The sequence below is a fragment of the Patella vulgata genome, chromosome 3 (assembly GCF_932274485.2).
Source record: "Patella vulgata chromosome 3, xgPatVulg1.2, whole genome shotgun sequence".
Lineage (NCBI taxonomy): Eukaryota > Metazoa > Mollusca > Gastropoda > Patellidae > Patella > Patella vulgata.
This window is the reverse complement of record NC_065881.2, coordinates 36,311,540-36,337,384: the sequence shown is the minus strand read 5'-3', so window position 1 is coordinate 36,337,384 and position 25,845 is coordinate 36,311,540. Positions and strand designations below refer to the sequence as shown.

General features: G+C 35.7%; 1 long non-coding RNA gene across 1 annotated transcript; it reads right to left on the bottom strand.

Annotated features, from left to right (window-relative positions):
• Positions 1-3,533: 3,533 nt before the first annotated feature.
• Positions 3,534-21,555, bottom strand: LOC126816755 (uncharacterized). The gene is made up of 3 exons (XR_007678572.2): positions 20,960-21,555; positions 18,719-18,794; positions 3,534-4,386 (listed from the first exon to the last, which is right to left on the bottom strand). It is a non-coding gene; the product is annotated as an uncharacterized LOC126816755 (long non-coding RNA).
• Positions 21,556-25,845: the final 4,290 nt, after the last annotated feature.

Here is a 25,845-nt window from a genome sequence, read left to right as displayed (position 1 = left end):
AATCGGATAAAAATTATGACCTCTATAGGGTCCACAAGCTAAAGACGTGATTTTTCGTACAATCAGGGGCCATAAGTCAGGAAGTTACAATTCGACATACGCGAAAATTGAAAGGAACCGAGATCTTTGGGTTATAAACTTACATATCAAGTTTCAACAAAATCGGATAAAAAGTGACCTCTATAGGGTCCACAACCTTGATATACCATATTTTTACGCTATTTGAGAACGAACGGCGGCCATTTTGTCTGTCAATTTTAATCCAATTTTCACGAAATTCAAACTCAATCGTCCTTAGGGTGTAACGGTGATATAATAATACGGTTTTTTAAATCGGATAAAAATTATGACCTCTATAGGGTCCACAAGCTAAAAATGCGATTTTTCATACAATCAGGGGCCATAATTCAGTAAGTTACAATTCGACATACGCGAAAATTGAAAGGAACCGAGATCTTTGGGTTATAAACCTACATTTCAAGTTTCAACAAAATCGGATAAAAATTGTGGCCTCTATAGGGTCCACAAGCTAAAAACGTGATTTTTCGTACAAACAGGGGCCATAATCCATGAAGTTTCGATCTGATACATGCCAATATCGAAAGTAGCCGAGATCTTTTGGAGATAAACCTATATTTCAAGTTTCGTCAAAATCGGATAAGAATTGTGACCTGTAGAGTGTCCACAAACAAATTGTGGACGGACGGACGGACGTCCGGACGGACAGGGGCGACGGCATAAAATGTGTTAGTTGTGTGTACTCCATACAAGAAGTGGTATCAGGTGCTCTAGAGAGATTAAGAAATCCCTCCCTCCTTGTGATAAACTGTGACAAATTTATAAGACAAATTTTGCTCTGTTCAAGTATCACATGGTGTGTGTATGTGTGGAGGGGGGCGGGGGGCTTTTCTTTTGTCAATATGTATTTTAATGTACCTTCACCACAAAAGTAACGCCTGTCTTCATTTGCTCCTACTGGAGGAGAATAGAAGGACTGTAGGCAAAAAACAATAGGGCCGTGGGCCAATCATGCATAATGTGCACATTTCATGCACTCAGACAATTTAATTATGCCTATGAACTTTCTTTGAAAAGTAGGACAAAAGAAAAATGTAAATAACTTACTTATTTGTCAATATGTGATTTTAACTACTATAACTTCGCAGAAAACACAATCGTGATGGCTTGGCGAGCCAGACGTTGACTCAATAACATGGAAGTCCCTTGTTCGATCACCGCGTTAGCCAGTAAGTTCATTACAGCGCGGTTCCCCCATGACTTTAGTTCAGGGCTGGGTCTGACAAGGAATAATGTGTAGTCATTTGAATGGGGCGAAAAACAGAGGTTCTGTTATCCTGATATATGCACGTAAAACATCCCTTGGCATTTGGTTAGGATAGGGTCTGGCAAGGAATAATGTGTGGTCATTTGGATGGGACGGTAAACCAAGGTCCCGTGTATCCTGATATATGCACCAAAAAGATCAATTGGCAGTTGGAATTCAATAAAACAGTATGCCGTAAAGACGCTGCCCGCACAAAATTTCCCTCCTAGCACACTGTATGGGTATGCCCACTTCATTAGCCCAGTCGGAGCAGAAAGGTGGGGGTTAAACTCTATTTCATTCAATAACATATTGAATAGGTTTCATATCGGAGAATTTACTCCCCCCCCCCTTCAGATTACGACACTTACGAGGTTCAGTCTAATATCCCCAGATCACTTGAATTAGTTTAAAAGGCGAATTATCAATATAATTAACGGCGATGGCTTTATGATCTGGATATCTGCCTACGTTTTAAATTTTTAGGTTGCTAAGCTTTAACGTAGCAAGTATTGAAACGGGCTGAAGAGAGAAGTCGAGTCAACTAATAGGCTGCTAAAATATAACGAGAACCATTCCCCCTGACCAAAAGGTAATCTAAAAATAAAAAGATATTGCTGAGACCGTATTGCTGAAACCGGATTTACTTTCCGTTGCAGAAGTTTCTGAAAAATCGATCAAGTCGTTTAAAACCCAGAAGAATCAGAAAATGCGTAGAAAATGGCTAGAAAAATGTCAAGAAAATATCGAACAATAAACTAAGATAACTTATAATGAATCTTACAATTTTTTAATAGGATTGACCTCAGCTATTCGAATATTGTAAGTTTTAAAAATTAAGATAAACATAAATGTCGTACAATTAACCGTCGGAAATAGGAAACCAATTCACGAAACGGCGGCTTATTCCGAGTATTTCCAAACCGTTAATGCAGATTTTTCACTCGTAAATAGCCTTGTCCAAATATCATGAAAATCGGGCTTTGATCCCTCATTTCTCCAAGGGGAGACATAGTTTAAGTTAAATAGATCAGGTCTACCTTTATTCCAAATTTCATGAAAATCGTGCTAGTATTAAAGAAGTTGTTAAATTCGTTTTTACTTCCGAAATAAATGTCAATGACGTTCTAAATTAGCAGATTTAAAGAAAATGTTTCAAAGTACCCAAAGAAATATGAATATGTAAAATAGGTCAAATATTCACAAAGTTACAGCTATGTAGTTAATTCTTTCGTCATTAACATTTGGTGATTTCGGATTTGTAAAGCGTTTCGAAAATATGTATTCCAAAGTCAACATCCATTCTGGGAGACAAGTTAAAGATTTAGAAAGATCCAAAGAATTGATTTTTGGATATAAGCTTGACAGAATCATATGAAAGAAATTGTCGTGTAATCAACTTTGTCGGCACAAAAAAAAAGTCAAAGTGGAAATTCGAAATTTTGAAATACCAAAAATTCGTGCCTGAGCCGGGCTATTCAGAAATTTCTGTAATAGGAGACGGATTCTCTAAACCACAACCTATTGTGTATATTTACAAGCCCATTAATGTGTATTTTTCACTATTTTTCATTTAGAATTCAAAATGGCGTCCATCATTTGCCAGAAATCAAGGATTCGGAAAATATAATTCCCTTGTCTGTAAGTAATATATCAAAAAAGCCTTAAGGATATTTCACATTTTAGGATGGTGGCACTTCCTGATTGAGGTACACACACCATTTTTTTGTACGAATCAGTAGTGTCGTAGCTAGTACAGAAAAAAAAATCAAGGCAATCTAACCTATATTTAGTCGATATTTTTGAAAACTTAATTTCTCCAAGGGGAGATAACTTAGGGCAATTCCAACGTTATCGTTGAAGTTGGATCAATGAGATCTACATACATTCCAAATTTCATGAAAATCGTATCCATATTAAAGAAGTTGTCAATTCTGTTTTACTTCCGGGACGAAATGTCAATGACGCAATTTTCAAAATTCGAAAATAGCAGATTTGGAGTAAATATTTCAAGATACTCAAAGAAAAAAAGATAGGTTGCCAGGCAACGAAACATATGCCCACAGCAGCTATATCGTCCGGGCAGTCAACAAGGGTTGTCAAATATTTTTACTTTTTTCGGTAATGAAACATTTATAATACATTAAAATCTGATTAAGAGTAACAACACATTAAGTAATTATCAGAAAACCATTAGAATTTGTTTGGTTTTTTTTATAAAGTTCTGCCCCATGCTAACTTTTAATATACGAAACTTTTAACATCATGGATTTAGCTGTTCAAGTCATAAAGATTCATTGAAAATCAATATACTTGTTCGTCTCATGACCTTAAACACTGTGTATAAATTTAAAGTCAATCGGATATTAACTTTAGCCTCTAGAGCGTTCACAAGATTTTTCAAAGTGATCAAGGGCCATAACTCTGACAGTAATTATCGGAAATCGCTGAAAATCAATAGGCTTCTTCGTCTCATGAACTTAAACACTGTGTATATATTTAAAGTCTATCGGATATTAACTTTGACCTCTAGAGCGTCCACACGATTTTTTGAAGTGATCAAGGGCCACAACTCTGGCAATAATTATCGAAAATCGCTGAAAATCAATAGGCTTCTTCGTCTCATGACCTTAAACACTGTGTATAAATTTAAAGTCAATCGGATATTAACTTTAGCGTTTATGGCGTCCACAAGCAATTGTGGACGCCGGACCGACGGACGGGGGCAACAACAATGTGGGCGTATAAAAACAGTAACATAGGTCACATAGTTACAGAGTTATGGATAGTAGGTCAATTTCTTCGTTCTTAAAATTAGGTGATTTCGGATTCGTAAAACGTTTTGAAAATATATTTAATCAACGTTCGCACCCCATTTTTTTTTTTTTTTTTTTTTTTTAGAGGGGGAGGGGGGGGGGAGCTAAATGGGCGTTCAGCGGTATAGCCAGTATTTTGTTGACATTCATTGTCGGGTGAGATTCTTGATGGCGTCCTAGACCCCCCTCCCCCTCCACACACCCTTTATTGCCCCTTCACAGCTTCTACATCCGCTACTGGTCGTCCTGAAAAAAAAAAGTGATCTTTGAGAGTAATATGGATATTGTTACAGTCGAACAGATTTAAGGGTTCTACGAATTCATATTTTACACTTTTTGTGCATAAATAGAAACAGTAGAATTGAAGACTTCAGAGAAATTGAATGAGTTTAACGTCCTACTTTTCTGCACCAAAAGGGTCAATGAAGACGAGCATACACCCACTAGTTGTCGAATTCCAACTGCCATGGGTTGTTTTATGTGAACGCCAACGTATAGGTCCTCGGGTTTTCGTCTCGTCCGAAAGACGAGACCATGTTGTTTCTCAGACCCTCTACCTCTGTCAAACCGGAATTGAGAATTGTGTGGCACCGTCTCGTCGAATGGCAACGCCGGGGTCTCTTGATTAGTGAGCCAGCGCCATACCCAATGAGCTACCATGGCTTGTATTTATAATATACTCTTCAAAAAAAGTAGGGGATATTCAGAAACAATACAAAACTGCGGAAATGCACTGCTGTTTTTATTAGAGGTAACCAGTGCATGTTAATAACAGGCCAATTGCCTACATATGAACATAAACAGTTCATATGGGCGGCTTATAAGACGGCCCCATTTCACTCGCAAAGAGATACACTGTCAAAGGTGAAAATGGACGTTTTTGATTTTTGTTTTTATAATGAGTAATTGCTCCACCAATGCTCAGACATTCGGCAATTTGTCGTGGCATGCTCCTAATCAACCGTCCAATCACGATTTGGGGCAATCTGACCCACTCCTCTTGCACTGCCACGGCCAATTCTTGCAGTGTTGTCGGTTGACGTCGACGAACACGTCTTCCGATCAAATTAAACGTAACACACTAAAGCAAAGATACGCTAAACAGTAAATCTTAAGCAAGAACCGATAGGAAAGCAAACATGGATATGATAAACCAGCAAGCGGCAGTTTTCATCAACCCTTCCTTGAAGTGTCAAATTTGACAATGAACCCCTCCCACGTGTATGGCGCTATTGCGTGTCGCACATGCAGCTCAGTGGCTCTGTTGGGGCGATCTGTGAACATACTCTCAAAGCATGTCAAGTGTCCATGACTTTTTATTATATCACAACCTGCATAGGCATTTGCATTTCAATATCTCCTACTCTTTTTGAAGAGTATACTTAATTATGTGTATTAAACATGATATCAAGTTTTATTTGTTTTCGAAATGCACATTCCATTTTTGCTGTAAAATTTATGATATGTACCATGTTCGACGTAATAATCAATCGGTAACTTTTGAAGCGTATCCACATTTTGAGCGTGTTTTTTTTTTATTATACTGATTCCAAACAAAACTTCTGACTGTAAAGTTCATTTTTCACATACGCATTTTCGCCGGTTACATGGAAAGGTTCCCATTACATTTGCATAAGGTCTACCCTTCCGTTGCGGTAGCAACACGCTTGCACGGAAAGGGGCCTCCGTACATACTGAATGTTATTGCTGACAACAATCGAAAAGTCAAGAATATTACCAAAGGGCAGAGTGAACACAAATTTGAAACTAAATCTACACTATGAATTACTCATTGTCAACGTGTGAACAATAGTCTATTGATGTGCAAGCTGTAGTTTTGATGTTACCTCCATTCTATTTGAGTTAGGTCAAATAATAAAAAGTAAAATGGTTTGGTAGTGAATGTAGTATATCTAGACATGACATGCTCACATTATTAAACTGCAATCCCAATAACAATTTGCACAGACAAATATACTACAGCCCTACATGATTATAAAAAAAATTACAAAATTCAAAACGCGATAGGCAAAAGATATAATTAGCAATATTGTTATTTTAAATTGATTTTAAAAAATGCGTTACCAGTTCAGTTTATCCAAGCTTTGCGTACCATCCATTGTAAAGATTTTGCACGTTTTAGATAAAATAAACATAGGTTTCTTTACGCATTAAGTGTCGAAGTCTTCGTCTGCCCTTTAATACATTTTGGATATTTCGTTGGACTGTTAATGATACGGACACATGGTTATAAACCGGTCAATTAATTTGTTATAGGAGTGGAATCGTGGGGAAAATTCTGGGATTTTTAATTCCAATTCTGGTGAGCCTTTACGCTTGTTTTGTGGCCAAGACCAATTTGGTCACAATTTAAAAGGGTTCCTTCTGACGTTGTAGGACTGACAACAGTGATGGGGGACTAAACTGAACCTATCAAGTACTGCTCAAAGTGCAGGAAATCTTGTTTCCTATAGTCAAATTTTGTGAATTTTATTTATCATAGTCACAGGCGCGGATTTAGGGTACGGGGTGGGGGGGGGGAGGCATTACGATATCATCATTCTTCCTCTCCTGATCTGTGGTCTTATACTCCCTCATCACTATCATATTCAAGGTTATAGTGAATCGCCCAGTTTGTAGTACCACTACTAGTGAGTGAATCGTGGGGTGACAGACTGCAGATGTTCTGTCTACAGGCCTCGTGATTAGGTCCCATTTCTTATAGTCTTGTTCACAAGAATTTGCTCCCTCCATTGAACTCAAATGCCATGAAATTTAGGCCCAGTCCCAAAAATTAAAAGCTTAATTACATATTATACGTTGTTATCTGAAATATTTTCGTGCCTACCGTGCTTGATTCTCATTCTTCCTCCACTCTTTTGTGGTCTTATACTATCTCATCACTATCATATTCACGGTAAAAGTGAACCGCCCAGTTAGTAGTAGTGCGTGGGGCGACAGACTGTACAAACTGTCACAAAACAGGCAGAATTGACAGGCAGATCTCAAGATTCAGCCCCATTTACTCTCATTTCTAATCCTCTGGGTCCTGTTTCACAAAAACTTAAATCTCCATAAAATCGTCTTAAACTAAAATTCCATCCTAACTAAAGATAGATGCATTTCACAAAACGATTTTAAGCATTTTAGATAAAATCCACTAAAATAGTATAATATTGTAAGTTAAAATTGTATCTTAACTTAAAATAGTGGAGTTTCATAAAATTATTTTAGGGACAATTTTAATTAAAATCAATTTTAACTTAGGACAGCTGTCACCCTCTCCTAACTTAAAATCACGACATTAACAAACATTGATTAGAGCTACGTTGTGAGATCTATTGCAACATAAATATTTGGAATAATGATAATATTGCTAATGGCCCGGGTTATATAATTTAAACGTAGGCCTACTATCATTCACGAGAGAGAGAGAGAGAGAGAGAGAGATTAACGTCCACTAGACACAAACTCGGTTATTTCGGGACTAACACATGGTTCAATTTTATTTGAATAATTCGCTTGCGCGTAGGGGTCTTTAGTAGTGGGAGGAAACCGGAGGCAGGGTTCCCGCGGCTTCGTCAAACATTTTTTCAAGGATATTCAAGGATAAATATACGTCAAATTCAAGGATTTTCAAGGACATTTTTTAGCCTAAAGTTACAATTTATCATCTTAAAAATAACCAAAACATTACCAACTATCGTTATAATCTCATATTTAAAAGGAATTGAAGACATTTGAAACAAAATTAAGGATCTCAACTGAAATTCGAGGATATTTTCCTATTTCCTCGAAATTCAAGGATATTCAAGACCTTGAAAATGAAATTTTAAATTTAAGGATATTCAAGGATTTTCAAAGACCGCGGGAACCCTGCGGAGGACCCGGAGAAAACCCACGAGGACCGTACTCCCTGTCACGTACAACCGGGATATCGAAACCCCGTCAGTCCTATAATACTAGATATGCCATGCAAAGTATTTATTGTTTTTGGGTTATGATGATTTATATAGGAGCCAAGGGTATTTTATATTGGGAAAAAATCATTTTAATTTAGTAAGATAGATAGGCATTATCCAATAAGGAGTGTGGCCCTTTGGCATTTTCAAATTAGTATTGAAAGGGTCCATGGGACTGACATTTCAAATCTAGGCATCGGAACATTGGTTATTTCGTGTATTAGTTTAAAAGGGCTCGACACCGGATTTCACATATAATCACCGGAATTCACTTCGAAAACCCCAGATTCCACCCACAAAACTAATTTATTTTAAATGTATAATACATTATAATGTAACAAATTACTATTTTGATATCTCCACAGGCCAAATAAAGGCCCTGTGTGTGTATTTATTTGAAAGACTACCGGAATTCATTTCAAATACAGGGTATATGCATCATGGTTATGATAACGTAGGGCGCGTCGTAGTACCCAATAGGCCGAACTCCAAAATAACACTAAACAAGCCAACAGTGAGGCTGATGTCCCCCGCCGAAATCCCCAAATAAATAGATGACACATATTAAACATGCATTATGCAAGAGCTAAATCTGATTATTGCAAGTCTTAATTTAGGCTTCAGGTGTTATAGAAATTATATATTAGATCTTTATTTAAACAACAAGACCAAAATCAACTCTGTAGACCCACGGATGGCTCGGCTACAGCTCGGATTTAAATAGGATTTCACTAATTGATTAAATCAGATAAGGGGCAACCTGATGAAAATACGTCTGTTAGATCGAGGCTAAATGATAGAGTGTACTTAGCGAGGCCGCTGTAAAGCGTTTCCGTATGCCATTGAAAACTTTACTTGATAATCGAGATATGTAGGTGGAGTTAACGCCTGTCAATCAAACGATCAGCGAAGGTGAAGACACAATTCGCTACTATTTCTAGGCAAATATTTACAACAATGATAACTATGTTCAGAATAAAGTAATTTGACTGAATTTTTCAATATATTCTCCTTTCATCATCTACTTTTGAACTGTTATAGCAAGAATGTCCAACTCTCTATAAAAATCTCCCATAATGTATCTTTAATTAATCGCACATCTATTTTTTTCCAAAGTATCAAGCAATCAAACTGATTATCAACTATACACTAAGTTCCATCACTCTCTATCATATAGAATCAAAGTTATCTTGTCCCAAAGCAGGAAATTGCTTATCTCTGCTTAGCTTTAGCTCAATATGTTAATCATTGAACTCAGTCAAGACGAACATCTACATCAAGTTTAAACATTCTACCTCAATTAGAAGAAGAGTTGTTGAACTCAAACAAGACGAACATCTGCAAGTAATTGAGGTAGAATGTTTACACCGAGTTTCATCGCTCTCACTTAATTGGAACTAAAGTTATCGTGTCCCAAAGCATCAACCAATCAAATTGCTTATCTTTGCTTATCCTAAGCAGAAAATGCTTATCTTCACACTCCATCAAGGCATTGACCTAATAAACACCTACACCAAGTTTGAACATTCTAGCTCAATTAGAAGGGGGGTTATTGTGTCCCAAAGTCTCGGCCAATCAAATTGCTTATCGCTCTGCTTACCCTGAGCAGAAAATGCTCATTATCGAACTTAGTCAAGGTATTGATGTAATGAAACTATACACCAAGTTTCATCTCTCTCACTTAATTAGAACAAAAGTTATCATGTTCCAAAGCATCAACCAACCAAATTGCTTATCTCTGCTTACCCTAAGCAGAAAATGCTGATCTTCGCACTCCGTCAAGGCATTGACCTCATAAACCCCTACACCAAGTTTGAACATTCTAGGTCAATTAGAAGGAGGGTTATTGTGTTCCAAAGTCTCGGCCAATCAAATTGCTTATCGCGCTGCTTACCCTGAGCAGAAAATGCTCATCATCGAACTTAGTCAAGGTAATGATGTAATGAAACTATACACCAAGTTTCATCACTCTCACTTAACTGGAACTAAAGTTATCGTGTCCCAAAGCATCAACCAATCAAATTGCTTGTCTTTGCTTACCCTAAGCAGAAAATGCTTATCTTCACACTCCATCAATGCATTGACCTAATAAACACCTACACCAAGTTTGAATATTCTAGCTCAATTAGAAGGAGGGTTATTGTGTTCCAAAGTCTCGGCCAATCAAATTGCTTAATGCTCTGCTTACCCTGAGCAAAAAATGCTCATCATCGAACTTAGTCAAGGTATTGATGTAAAGAAACTATACACCGAGTTTCATCGCTCTCACTTAATTGGAACTAAAGTTATCGTGTCCCAAAGCATCAACCAATCAAATTGCTTATCTTTGCTTATCCTAAGCAGAAAATGCTTATCTTCACACTCCATCAAGGCATTGACCTAATAAACACCTACACCAAGTTTGAACATTCTAGCTCACTTAGAAGGGGGTTATTGTGTCCCAAAGTCTCGGCCAATCAAATTGCTTATCGCTCTGCTTACCCTGAGCAGAAAATGCTCATTATCGAACTTAGTCAAGGTATTGATGTAATGAAACTATACACCAAGTTTCATCTCTCTCACTTAATTAGAACTAAAGTTATCGTGTCCCAAAGCATCAACCAATCAAATTGCTTATCTCTGCTTACCCTAAGCCGAAAATGCTCATCTTCGAACTCCATCAAGGCACTGACCTAATAAACACCTACACCAAGTTTGAACATTCTAGGTCAATTAGAAGGAGAGTTATTGTGTCCCAAAAAGAGTGACGGACAGACAGACAGACGGACGAACCCATTTTAATAGTCCCCTGCTTTCTTCGAAAGGCGGGGGACAAAAACAATTTGCGTCGAGTTACCCAATAACTCCAAAATAACAACCAATAACTTCAAGAATATTGACTGTGAAACACAAAATAACAATTTAGTATGAGTTTAAGAAGCGTGACTGGTTTTTGTCCAAATCGGAGGTTCACGGGAGATAACTCGTGTTTGTGATTTTTGTTGACTAGAAACTTATGTATACTTTCGTTGCAATGTATTGTAATTAGAGATTGATTAATAGTTTATTAAAAGAGAAATTATATGCATGAAACATATTATGGTATATATAGAGCAATAAACAATTTAATATTATAGCTATATTTATTTATTTATACTTGCAAATTGTGTCGATTGTCACTTTATGTCATCGACATCGTAACTTCCCTTAGCAAAAAGTCTATAGAGTTTTTTGGGGGGCGTGTCCCATGTTCTATAGGATAAAATTCTATAGTATTCTACAGAATTTTGGGGGCCTGTAGGAAATAACGGCCCCAAATATTCTACAGTTTCTGTAGCGCACATCCTATAGTTTTTCCTACAGATTTATGGCAAAATTTCTATAGGAAAATACTATAGTATTCTATAGGTTTTTTACTGCACTTTCTGTAGGAAATTCTACAGTTATGTATAGGAATGAATACTGTAGTATTCTGTAGTTTGGAAATTGGGCCACTATAGTTTTCTGTAGGAATGGGTTATACTATAGAATTCTATAGACTTTTTTTTATTAAATCTTATTTTGGGAATAAATATAGTTGGCCCATGATTTCTTCTAAATTGATAAGCTTATTTTTCTCTCATGGATTCTTCTAAATTGATAAGCTCATTTTTTCTCTCATGGATTAATCTGAATTCTGTTGATGATTCGCCAGCCGGAACCATGAAAAGTTCTTTTCTTGGTAAAACTGAAATATAGGGAAAAGAATAGGTAATAAAGTTAAATAAATAACAAAATCACATAAATCTTATCTAATTAAAGTAATTTAATATTATTGTTAAGAAAGTAATAAAGTATACTTATCTTTCTATCTTTAATCGACTCTGTGAAAAAACACCACCATTCTCTTCAGTTTCTTGTTAATATTAAAGTTGTTATACACTGAATTTTTGAATTTTAGATTCAGCCAATGGCCAAACAGATTTCAAGAGAGTACATTGGCTGTTAATTATAATTTGTCGACAGGTATTCACGGTTGACAGAATCTGAGTACAGAATCTGCTATAGTCATTAAAATCTAAATAAACTGTGTCTTTATTTCATTGACTTCTGAAGAATAATTTATTATCTGATATTTTTGTTGTGAACATCTACATTTACTGGCATTTTTTGGAGGGTGGGGTGGGGAATTCCTTTGGGTGTCAACATCGTATAACTATTTCATTCATATTATATACACTATTTTATACTTTATATTTTATTTTTCGTGGTAAGCTTATTTTAGTTTGTCATTTGGTTCCACAATAAATTAAGGAAAACTGCATCCAGGAAAATTATGTTGGAAAAGTTTACATTATTCACACAAGTGAATCACTAAATTCTATTGTAAACTATAGACATAGTATGAATAAAAGACATCGCCAATTTATGAAATCTGTAGTATAGAACATTGTTTCTACAATATTATGTAGGAAACTATAGTAGGCTATTTGTTAAACTGGTTTAAGTACAGTATACATATAAATTCGTAGTTTTCAACAGAATGTCATAGACAACTATACATGTATAGGAATAAACTACTGACTTGAGACAATAAGTTAGTTCTATACAAAACTATAGTTTTTACCACCAAATCTATAGGAATCACAGCTGACATGAGAATGCAAGTTAGTTCTATAGCAAACTATAGTTTTTAGCAAAAAGGCTATAGAAAACTGAAGGATTACTCAACTGACTCGAGGATACAAGTTAGTTTTACAGAAAACCATTGCAGCACCAATGAATCTGTATAGGTTTATTTTTTTTCCAATAGTTTCTTACAGTATTCTATAGAATTCTATAGGAAATTGCACTTGGAAAATATTAATCTACCAATCCTACACAAAACTATTGTATATGTTTTTGAACCTATAGTCATGTAAAAAAAATACAGAATGATTTCGTTTTCCTGAAGCATTCTATAGCATTCTATAGAATCCCACAAACTTCTATAGAAACATGTACTTTTTCTATAGGACTTTTTCATAAGGGTTGTTTTGAAATAAATAAATGAAATCAATTTAAATAAGTTCCGCTGAAAATTAATTGACTTTGTTCAGAGTATTCTCATGTTATGATAGCTAATTATGTTGTGATTGTATGTGATTTGTCACTTTATACAATGACAATATTTACATTTAATATGATTTGTAAATCCCATATTTTGACCATTAAAGGGAGATTACTCGATATGTGTGGATTAAATCTCGTAACTCGCCAAAGTTGAGATGTTTTAAAACAATTATGTGTAGAACCTATTTGTAATTCATCAAAAAGCCTCTTTTATCAGCATGTCAGTCCTAATTTTAACTTACAATATTATTTGACCAAATCCATACACCGGAATTCACTTTGGAGATATCAGAATTCGCCCGTACAATCTTCCTATTTACTTATATTTTCCATTAATATTAATATTGAATTACTTTAAAACACACATAAACACCGGAATTCACATTGAAAACATATAAACACGGGAATTCACTTTCAACATATCTGAATTCGAACTGAAGACCTTCGTATTTACTATTATATTACATTAATAATAAATTAGTTTAAATCACCGGGATTCACTTTGAAAACATATAAACATCGGAATTCACTTTCAGCATATCGGAAATCGCACTTAAAACCTTCGTATTTACTAATATTTTACATTAATAATAAATTACTTTTAAACACCGAAAATCACCGGAAATCACATTGAAAACATATGAACACCGGAATTCACTTTCAAATCTGAATTCGCACTTCAGACCTTCGTACTCGATCACAAATATTTTACAATAATAATAAATTACTTTAAAACACCGGAATTCACTTACAAAATATCTGAATTCGCACTTTAGACCTTCGTATTTACTAATATTTTACATTTATAAAAAATTACTTTAAAACACCGGAATTCACTTTGAGAAAATCGGAATTTGCCCCACGACAATTGTATTTACTTATATTTTGCATTAATATTAATACTAGAATGTATCTGCTGTAAAACGATATTTCCAGATCGTCAACTCGGGGAAACATAATAAAAACACAGCAGTAATCCATGTAAAATGTCAAACCGAACATTTCTTGAATGTAGATGAGCTAAGTTTATTCGAAAATTAACTTAGTAATAATAAGCCAATCAAATAATTATAAAGTCTCATCAATAATGGTTTGGATGTTTTCATAGGTAATCCGTTGTAGCACGAAGCAGTTCAGATTAAATGAAGTGTAATTTTAATAATATGCCAATAGTAGGCATATAGAATGTTCACCAGTTAATTGTCATTGTAAAAGGTGACAAATCACATACAATCACACCTCCAAAAAACATAAACTATGATAACATGAGAATGAGAATTTATTTATTTCTAAACAAGTTACGATGTCGATGACCGAAAGTGACAATCGGCGCAATTTGCAATTATAAATAAATAAATATAGCTATAATATCAAATTGTTTATTTTAATAAACTATTAATCAATCTTTTATTACAGTACATTACAACAAAAGTAGGTATACATTAGTTTCTTGTCGGGGATCACGTGGCTAAGTGGGTAAGACGCTAGCTCGCTAGCCTGGAGGTCGGGTGTTCGATCCCTGCATTGGCCGAGAAAGTTCATCCAGATTTTCCGGCGTGGTTCTCCCTTGTCAGTGATGCAGGACGGAGGGGCTGACAAGTCGTTCGGATGGGACGAAAAACCGAGGTCCCGTGTACACATTGGCGTGCACGTAAAAGATCCCTTGGCAGTTGGAATTCGATATAAGAGTAGGCGATAGTGCCGCTGCCCTGGCAAAATAGAACAGTAGGACGTTAAACTCCATTTCATTTCATTTCATTTACATTAGTTTCTTGTCAACAAAAATCACATACACGAGTGATCTCCCGTGAACCTCCGATTTGAGCACAAATCCGCGAGGCTTCTTAAATTCAACTAAATAGAGGATATTTGTCGTTTTAGAGTGAATAACATATTTTATTTCCTCTCTAAGCATGAGTGAAAATATAAACGTTTTCTTGCTTAGAGATGAAATAAAATATGTTATTCACGACAAAACGACAAATGTTCTATTTATTTTAGGGTTTTACAATCATTTTAGGTAAAAACAACATGGACCACTTTAGCCAGTGGAATAACACTTTTATTTCACTGATAAAACGCGGTATTCCACTACTGATCATAAAATAAATTTTTATATTGTGTTTCCAGTCAACATTTTTGGGGTTATTGGCTGTTATTTTGGAGTTATTGGGTAATTCGACGCAAGTTGTTATTATGTGTTATTTTGGAGTTCGGCCTATTGTGTAATACGACGCGCCCTACGTTATCATAATCATGATGCATATATTTGAAATGAATTCCGGTAGTCTTTCAAATAAATTCACTTACAGCGCCTTTATCCGATGATTGTAAATGAATTCTAGTGATTAATCTACCCGGTTTAAAAGTTATGAAATACTTTTAAAATTCGACAATACTAGATTAACCGTTTCAGTCAGAAATATCACGTTTTTGACAATTTCTCAATAGTTTCTGTTATCCAAAATACCATAAAACTACGAATTTCAAGCGATTTAGTTTATCGATACGCATTATTTCCATTGAAGTCTGCGAGTAAATCAAATGCCAAGGTCACGAAAGCGACATGCAAGTTCAACGCCAACCAACTGATACATTTCAAAACGAATAACACGCAATAAAGTTATTTATTTCATCTCTCTACGAGTGTCTGGCCATGTGCAGACATTGTTACAACGTATGAAACGCTCCTCATTGGTATTTCAACGGTTAGTTCAACCTGGCAACAGTATTCAGTATGCTTGTATGCTTACACCCTAAAGCGGTGGACACACTGGCCGAATCAATCGGCATCGAAATTCGCCTAGGTAAGGTTTTCGTCGTTTACTCGCGTCACTCGAGTCGACTCCATTGCCGAGTTTACCCGGGTGAAACATCCCGAACGGTCCGAGTAGTCACATGACATCAAAACAAAATGACGAGACACCTTATTTTATTTTGTTTTATTTTTTTCGCAATGGCTGCCTCCACTCCGAATCTTATTTTAATTCAAGAACTATTAGAGGACGAAGAAGAAGAAGATTCCGAAACAACCGACTTACCTCTACCTCTTCTAGCGAGCCTGGTGACAATGACAAGGGCCGGGGATGTGAAAAATGAGACGGACTTTTTTGAAAACGTGCTGAATTTGCCCCCAAATTTATTTCGATACCATTGCAGGCTCAGCAAAGATACTTTTCAGTTACTCGTGAATGAACTTTCACCAGGTTTGTCACAGAATTACGGCCATGGAGGTTTTACAGACATTCCGATTGACATGCAAGCAATGGTTTTCCTGTGGTATATTTCAAACCAAACAAGCATGAGACATACAGCATGGGACTTTGGTTTAGCAAAGTCCACAGTACATGAAATTGTGCATGCTGTGGCATCAGAACTTGTGAAGATCTCTCATAAATTTATACAGTGGCCGAATGCTCAGAGACTGGAGGAAATTTCGAGGAGCTTGGCACAAAATAATCGGATATCTGGTGTAGTCGGCATTATAGACGGTACTCATATTAATATCCAAAACCCCACAGAAGACCGCTCATATGTAAATAGAAAAGGATACTGCTCTGTGCAACTTCAAGTTGTTGTTGATGACACTTTACTAATAAATGATGCATTCGTTGGCTTTCCTGGGTCCAGTCATGATGCTCGGGTATTCAGAAATAGCCCTATTTTCGAAAAGGCAGAGCAGGGTGTTGGTTTTGGGCAAGATGAGCATCTGCTTGGTGATAGCGCTTACCCAGTAAAAACTTATTTACTGCCCCCATTTAAAAATAATGGTAATCTCACAGCCCAGCAGCGTTATTTTAACTATATCCTATTATCAGTTCGCCAGACAGTGGAGCGTGCTATAGGTCACTTGAAAGGTCGCTTCCGAAAATTAAGGGACTTGCCATTTACCGATCAGTCTGCTGTACGTGACCGTGTATTAGTCATGACACGAATTTGCAACTTCATCCTTGCTGGTTGCGTTCTGCACAACATGTGTGTGCTATCACATGAGGACTTAGAAGATTTCATTGACATGGATGTACTGCAGGATGAGCCTCCTCGTGTGGACAACTTGGGTCAGCAGGCAGGACAACAAGTAGATGCGGGCACTGCCAAGAGAGCGAACATAGTGAGACTACTAAATCGCTGAACTTTTTATTGTACTACGTAGCCAGAAACTTTGCTTTCTTGTGTATTATAGATCTGTAATAACAGACAGCTTTATGGATGACATTCACTAGGTTTACTAACTGCAACGTTTCAATGAGGTTACTCTCACCGTTATCAAGCAATTATACAACCAAACATGTTACAGAGGGTTATATATAAACAGTTAACAAAAAACTAATTAACAAAATAAGGCCGAAGCCATTCAAAGTCATACCTAAGTAAACTATTTAATAATCAATGAGAAACCCTTAAAGGGGGGGATGGAATGTACAAATCATGCTAAAACAACAACTGATCATAATTAAACCCTTAATTTCCATATTGCCAATAAAGATTACAAAATTTAAAAGTAAAGATTAAATTATTTAAAAAAACTATGAATGAGAAACCATGTTATTGTTGATACCATTAATGACCCTCTCCATTAGACAACAAGATGTAACCAATCACAAATATTATAACAAAATATATCTAGTGGTCTAACTTATGCAGAGTTAAAAACCATAATAAAGGGAAATAAACATATATGACTCTGTTAAAAGGTTATCCAAAAGTTAAAACATTAAAACACAAATAAAACACAACTGCAACAGTACCGGTAAGGTTGTTCCATATGAGTGACAGCTCAAGGGTGGCGTTTGGGACTTGAACACGTAACAAGCACAAACCAATATTATTGACTTAAAAAAAGTGTTTTATTCCCTTTTCCTCAAGAGTTGTTATGTTCACTATTCCTTGTGAACACGTAACAAGCACAAACCCATATTATAGACCTAAAAAAATGTTTTATTCCCTTTTCCTCAAAAGTTGTTATAACCTTTTAACAGGGTCATATATGTTTATTTTCCTTTATTATGGTTTTTAACTCTGCATAAGTTAGACCACTAGATCTATTTTGTTATAATATTTGTGATTGGTTACATCTTGTTGTCTAATGGAGAGGGTCATTAATGGTATCAACAATAACATGGTTTCTCATTCATAGTTTTTTTAAATAATTTAATCTTTACTTTTAAATTTTGTAATCTTTATTGGCAATATGGAAATTAAGGGTTTAATTATGATCAGTTGTTGTTTTAGCATGATTTGTACATTCCATCCCCCCCTTTAAGGGTTTCTCATTGATTATTAAATAGTTTTCTTAGGTATGACTTTGAATGGCTTCGGCCTTATTTTGTTAATTAGTTTTTTGTTAACTGTTTATATATAACCCTCTGTAACATGTTTGGTTGTATAATTGCTTGATAACGGTGAGAGTAACCTCATTGAAACGTTGCAGTTAATAAACCTAGTGAATGTCATCCATAAAGCTGTCTGTTATTATATATCACTTTCACTAAATGCCTTTCAAAGACAGATATTATAGATCTATTTAAAAAAGTTGGTATACTAACTTCAAGCCAGCTTACAAACAGTTCAACTATGTTCAAGTTTAACTTCACTGAAATCTCAAATTGATAACTGTTTTTTCTAAAAAAAAAAAAAAAGCTATTTTGTATGTTTTTGTTCTGTTTATATTTCCACATGTTTAGAATAAATGGTAATATTTTTGTTGTTTTTAAAAGAAACCATTTCTGTATACTTTAAAGTTATAATTTCATATTTTCTAAGAAAGTCAAAACATAATTATTTCTATGTCTTTTGCTCAATAGGTTGCCAACTCACTATTATACGATCATAGGTGTCATTCTCACACTTAAAACTCATTTACACCGGAAATAATAACACAATTACCTCCCTTGTTTTCTATTCTCCGCCATGGAGTAGCTATCCTCAAGCGTTTGAATTTGAAGAGGAAAATGATATTTTTGCCAATTTCTCAACTGGCAATAGTGAATTACAGGATTAATCTTTAACAAGGTAGGACTGTTTATAGATACCATCTATTTTAAGGCTTTATTTTAATCAATTTTAAAAATATAACGTAAAAATATGAAATTGCAACTTTAAATGAAAAAAATATGATAAAAAAACATTGCAATTTCTTCTAATCTATATTTGACGGAAGGCTGGGGGAAGGGGGATGTGATGGGGGAAGAAGGGCGGATGTACGGAGATAGGCGGGGAGATTTGATGGGAGAAGGACGGAAGGCGGGTGAAGAAAGATGGGCGGAAGGCGGATTTGGTTGGGGGAAGAAGGCGGGGGATGTAGGGCGGAAGGCGGTGGGAGAGGGCGGAAGGCGGGGGAAATAGAACCTGTCCACCCCCTCAACCTCAATCAATGAAGTGATTGCTAATCACTAACTACAAATTTCTAATGAATAATTAAAAAGAGATTGGAAATGAAATGAAATGGGGTTTAACATCCTACTGTTATGCACCTAACCTGGGCTAATGGAAGACGGGCATACGCCATTCAGTGTGCAATGAGGGAAATTTTGCCCGGGCAGCGGCGCTACGGCCTACTCTTATATCGAATTCCAACTGCCAAGGGATCTTTTACGTGCACGCCAAACGGGACCTCGGTTTTTCGTCCCATCCGAACGACTAGGCAGCTGTCCTTGTCAGGCCCGCCGTTCTGCATCACTGACAAGGGGAAACCACGCCGGAAAATCGAGATGAATGCAGGGATCGAACACTCGACCTCCAGGCTAGCGAGCCAGCGCCTTGCCCACTTAGCCAGGTGATCCCCCAAGAAGAGATTGGACAAGCAAATTAGAATTAAAATGAACTTGTTTATTGTTTAAACAAACAAAAGAAACAAATATTAGAATTGAAATGATAAAATGAACTTGTTTATTACAAACAAACTTTAGTTAGAAGCAAATATAAGAATTGAAATGATAAAAAATTCAGAGAGCCACTTCCAATCCTTTGGGTTATTTCCTGTTTGATTGTTATGGTCTTTCACTTTGTAGTACTCTCGTTTTAAGGCTTTGAATTTGTTACGAATTTGATCCACCGTGGCCACAACCTTCTGCTCCGCCAACTTTTCACAAACAGTTTGCCACAATGTTTGGTGATTTTTAGCCTTCAAAAATTCTTTCTCCATCTCAAAACGCACATGAAGCAAAATTTTGATTTCTTTTTCTACCCATCGTTTTTCGTTTACTTGCTCAACATTTTCATCCTTCTTTATTAGGCCTATATTATCATTAATATCCATGATACTGGATGAAGTTGAAGTTCCTGCCAACTCCGTGGATGAAGCTCCCGGCAACTCCACATTCGCATCATTACTAGAACTAGTGGACGGCAATGGTGTTCCTGTCTGCGCTTCCTTAGCTTTGTCAGCCGCAATGTAGCCTTCAATAGTATTAAACCAGGCCGACAGTAGCAAAGCCCGTGTTTGTTATTATCTTCTGGTAAGTTGCATCGTCAATCGATAAGTTGAGTACATTACCATCTTTAGATGTGTATTCTATAGTTCTCATTGTCGGTTTTTGTAGATTCATTTTGAGATTGCAGCGGATCACAAACTACCACGGATCACAGAGTTACGACGCCAGTATATCATATGATCGAGAGTCAGGCTTTTAGGACGCCATTTTGTCACGTGACAAACCCTTTTACTCTCCGCTCAACGGAGAGTAAACGGGTTAGTCACGTGATGCGACTCGAGTCAGTCATGTGACCAACTCGATTCAAAACGCGAACGGTCTGGTGTCGACTCGAGTGAACAACGAAAACCTTACCCTAGTGTGTCCACTGTCATTCGGCCGAATCAAACAGGTTTGATATATTCGACCAAATTATATTCGCCTGGTGTGTTCGCTTCGACTAAGCATTCGGCCGAATATAGAATTCATTAGCCAATCACCACTCACATCGAGAAGTCACGTGATAGATTGAAGACATAATCATGTGACGCGAAAGGTGATGCAATCGACCACTCGGCAAATCTTGACAGATTCCGGTACCCTACATCTAATCTCAGCTGTATGACAGTAAGTGATATGTGCCTACGCCCATACATTTGCGATGCCGCTACCGGTTTACTTTAAACAGGAAAACGTGTCGCTTTTACAAAAAAGTCCCAAATTGCGTCTTTTGTAGAGTGTATATACCTAAATGAGCAGAGATATTGTCTCAAGGCTGCTGGTTTGATAAAATTCCCTGGTAATTCCCCAAACCCAATGCCAAACGTGACGTTTGTTGATATAATACACTCTCCACAGAAATCTCCATGGGGGCAGCCATTTTTCATTCGGAACCTTTAAAATAGTTCAAATATGGCGGAAATGGTTATACAGCCGAGATTAGATGCGTAGAATCTGTCGAGGTTTGCCGAATGGCAATCGACAGGTTGAATCGGGCGAAGCATTCGGCTCACAAAGTAAAAATACACAGAGTGGCGAATCGTATTACGGCCCATAGAAACAAAGCGACGCGCAATGCATCTTGGGAATTGTCTGGAATAAACACCCGACAGTTCGCATAACGACGTTACGATATCTTAATCTATATCGATGAACTAAATCTCTTTAATTTCGTAGTTTTATAGTATTTTCGGTAACAAAACTACTGAGAATTATCACATACAATCATAATTAGTTGTCAGTTTCGGGAATTTATAAAACATGATTCATATTTTTAAAACATGATAAAGCGTGGTACGGCCCGGAATGAAGTGAGACTGACGGTTTACGAATTGGTCTATTTAATTTAAGGCTGTAAAATATTTTCGTTTTTTAAGAGGTTTTGTTAACTTTGAAACTATTCCACTAAATACTTGTTGTTTCCACTCCTAGATTTAAAATGTAATTTCCATACACCTTAAAATGGGCCATTTGAAAATGTCAAAGTGCCACGCCCTTTTTTGGATAAGACCTATTTTACTCAACATCAACATGATTTATTTTTTCTCCCAAAGAAAAATTCTGTTGTCTTCTACAGCTTATTACTGTGTGCGTCTCTTATTTATGTTATGTTAATAAAGTAAGCTTTCATTAAAATATAAAATAATAATTTAAGAATATTAAAATTGAAGTTCAAATAGGCATATAACGTTTTCCAATAAACAGATTTAAGCCGTTGGCTGTTTTCCAAGATAAAATACCTTTTTGGGTTCAAGGTTGACTCACCGTGTACTTTTATGATTTTTGTTCTATTAATTAATGTAGACTTTCAGTTTTATAACATTTTTCAATAAACATTTTATGAGTTGAATGGTTTCTCTTTTTACAAACAAGTATAAACCAAAAACAACTTCAGAATGAATATTTTGCATATTGCTCCGGGTGTCATGTAATGTTTTGACAGCCTTTATAGGCCCCCTAATACTATGAAATTGTCCATTTTACAGTACTGCACAAGAATATACATGTATATTAAATTATTATAAATCTGAAGTTTGCTCTAGATATCAATGTCATTAGGTCTGATCTGTGTTCAGAGTTACTTTTATTTTTGTGATTTTTTTTTGTCAACTGATTATACTGTGTACTATATGGAATTATCTGCCATACAAACTGAAGTTAACCATACAGCATACTATTACTAGATAATGACAGAGTAAATTAAAATTATTTTGAATTACTGAATGGTTTAAAATTATTGGCAGTGCTTCAGTAAATATTTTATTGGTCGGAATAAGGCCTACCAGTAAACAGGGAAATGTGATTTTGAATAGCATAACAGTATTAAGCTTACTGTTTTATTAAAAGCTTATTGCAACTGAAAATTGAGCAAAATAATATTTTTGTTATCAAATTTGGAAAGGTATATAACATACCATAATAATAATAAAAACTTTATTTAATGAGGCAACGTATTTAGTTTGCAAAAAAAACAACTAATCTTCCATAGGTCCCTCCTAAACTACAAAGACATATATACATGTAATATCAGGATAAATTTAAAATCATTAGAAATGCAATAGCATTTTAAAGTGGGAAGTTTGATAAGTCACTCCCAAACTACAAAACATATACATTATACAAGTAGAATATAGGAAGAACACTATAATTACACACAAAATAAAATAGAATGCAGTTGCAAGTTAAAAATAATAAGTATGTCATCAGTTGAATATTATGGTTCCTTCAGTGTGCAAAATAAATGAGTTTTCAGTTTAATCTTAAAATTTTCAACATTTTTACACATCTTTATATCAAAAGGCAGATTGTTCCATAAAAGACATGCAGAATAATGAAAAGTACGTTTCATGGATTCCGTTTTGCATTTTTGAAGAAAAAGAGATTTACTGGTCTGTGAACGGAGCAAGATATCCGTTTTAGAAACAAGAGATTTTTCAATAAAATGGAAATTTAGATAAAGTGGAGTATTAAATGTAATAATTTTGAATGATAAGACAATTTTATTGTAAAGAATCCTCTGTGTAAGGGTAAGCCAACCGAGTTTAGTAAATAAAGAGGTGGACGGAGTTTCAATCGGTGCATCAAGAATAGCTCTTGCTGCCCTCTTTTGTAATTTTAAAAGAATGTCTAATCTACTTTTGGTAGCATTTCCCCAAATAATAGAGCAATAATCAAATATTGGTAGTATGTAACTGTTATAAAACAAAATTCTTGTCTCGTAAGGTAAATGATCTTTTATCTTATTTAGGAGAAATATTTTTGATGCAAGTTTTTTAGACATATCTGCTATTTGTGCTTCCCAATTAAGGTCTTGGTCAATTACTCATTGGCGTAGGAGCCGGGGGGCAGGGGGGGCATTTGCCCCCCAAAAAATGTATTTTCGGGCAATGAAAAATTCGACGACCTTTTTTTTCTATTAACATTTAGAGAAAAAATATAACTAACTTATTTCTATGAGATCCACACTGCCCCCCCCAAAATTTATTTTCGGGCAATGAAAAATTCGACGACCTTTTTTTTCTATTAACGTTTAGAGAAAAAATATAACTAACTTATTTCTATGAGATCCACACTGCCCGAAAAGTATTTTCTCGTCTTTTTCTTGTCCACTGCATGCCCGAAAATATGCCCGAAGCTCTCTTATGATATGTATGCCCGAAAAAACGGTATTGATTTCGGGCAATTTTCTCTTATGCCCCCCTGAATTACTTTGAGCTCCTACGCCTATGCATATACTTAAATTGTTTACCACAAGTAATTGTAGACCTATATAGAATCACATTTTTCGATACACAATCTTAGAAAAAAAATTAAGCTTGTTCATTATCCTTTTGCCAGAATACAACGAATTCTTCAGAAAATATAGTTTGTTCCCTCGCACATGATTCTTTTTCAATTGCTTTTAATGACAACATATGAATCTAAATTTATTTTATTCGGTAGACTGTAGGCCTATTATTGTGTTTGTAGATTTTATTTGTTTTTACAAAAAATATAGAAAGTAAAAAGAACATGTGCAACTACAGACAGTAAAGCTTACTATTTAAAATTTGATCCTTTAAAATCACAACTACATGTAATTCTAAAATTACGAAAATACTAGATAGCATGCGATAAAGAATGCAAGGAATGATTTGGTTTACATCGAAGCGCAACTACTTCTTGCCTCGCGTACGCAAAACTACTAAAAAAAAAGGGCCTACAATTTAAATTACCGGGTATTAATACGTTTATTAGACCTATGACATGTCATGGAGTCAAGTGGCGTGGTTTCGATTCCCCACTTGTACGAAACAAAGAGTAGGGTCGCCTGTCCAACCTCATGGGTTTTCTCCGGGTCCCCCTGCTAAAAAAGACCCATCAAGTGAATTATAGAAATAAAACTGAACAATGTTAGTCCCGAAATTACCTAGTTTGTTTCGAGTGGACGTTAAACCAAATTTCTCTGAAGTCTCTCCCTACATTACATTAATAGCACATTGATTGAGGTCATATTAAATATCATCATAAGATAACTTATATAGATCTACTTCTAGGCCTACGGTACTCAGTACTCTACATTGGAATATAATAATTAATATGCAATATAATGCCAATTAAGCCTAACCAATCAAATATGAAAACATCTTTCACCAAATATGTACTCTTACAAAATAAAATTTTTGATGATATATATTGCTGTTTGTATAATCTATTAGATCTATATTATTATGGCTCAGTATTTATTATATATTTATAGCACTAGGCCTAGCACTCGTATCATACTTGTAGCAGACGACGCGACATAGACTGAGCTCTTTTTCTTCAGAAATGCTGAATTTTTTTAATCCCTCAATAGTCCCTAAAATTAAAAAACCTGGCATAGGTACCATATCCACCACTCGGATCTTTACATTTTCTCCTGTTCCAACTGCGAAACGTCTTCTTTAGCCGCCATGTTTAGTGACATTACAGACAAACCCCCAAGATGCAGTGCGCGACCTACTTTTTATGCAAATGAAGCAGTCGCCACTCTGTGTATTTTTACTCTGTGATTCGGCTAGTGTGTCCACCCATCCGGCCGAATAAAATTCTGCGCCGATTGATTCGGCTATTGTGTCCACTCGCCGGAATTGTGCACTGAGCGAGCGCAAGCAATTTTAACTAAAATCTATTAAAATCGATTTTAAGTTACAATCGATCTTCGTGAAACGCATAAAATTTAAAATTTCATTTTGATTTAGTTAAAATCTATTTTAGTGATTTTAGTTTAAGTTTTTGTG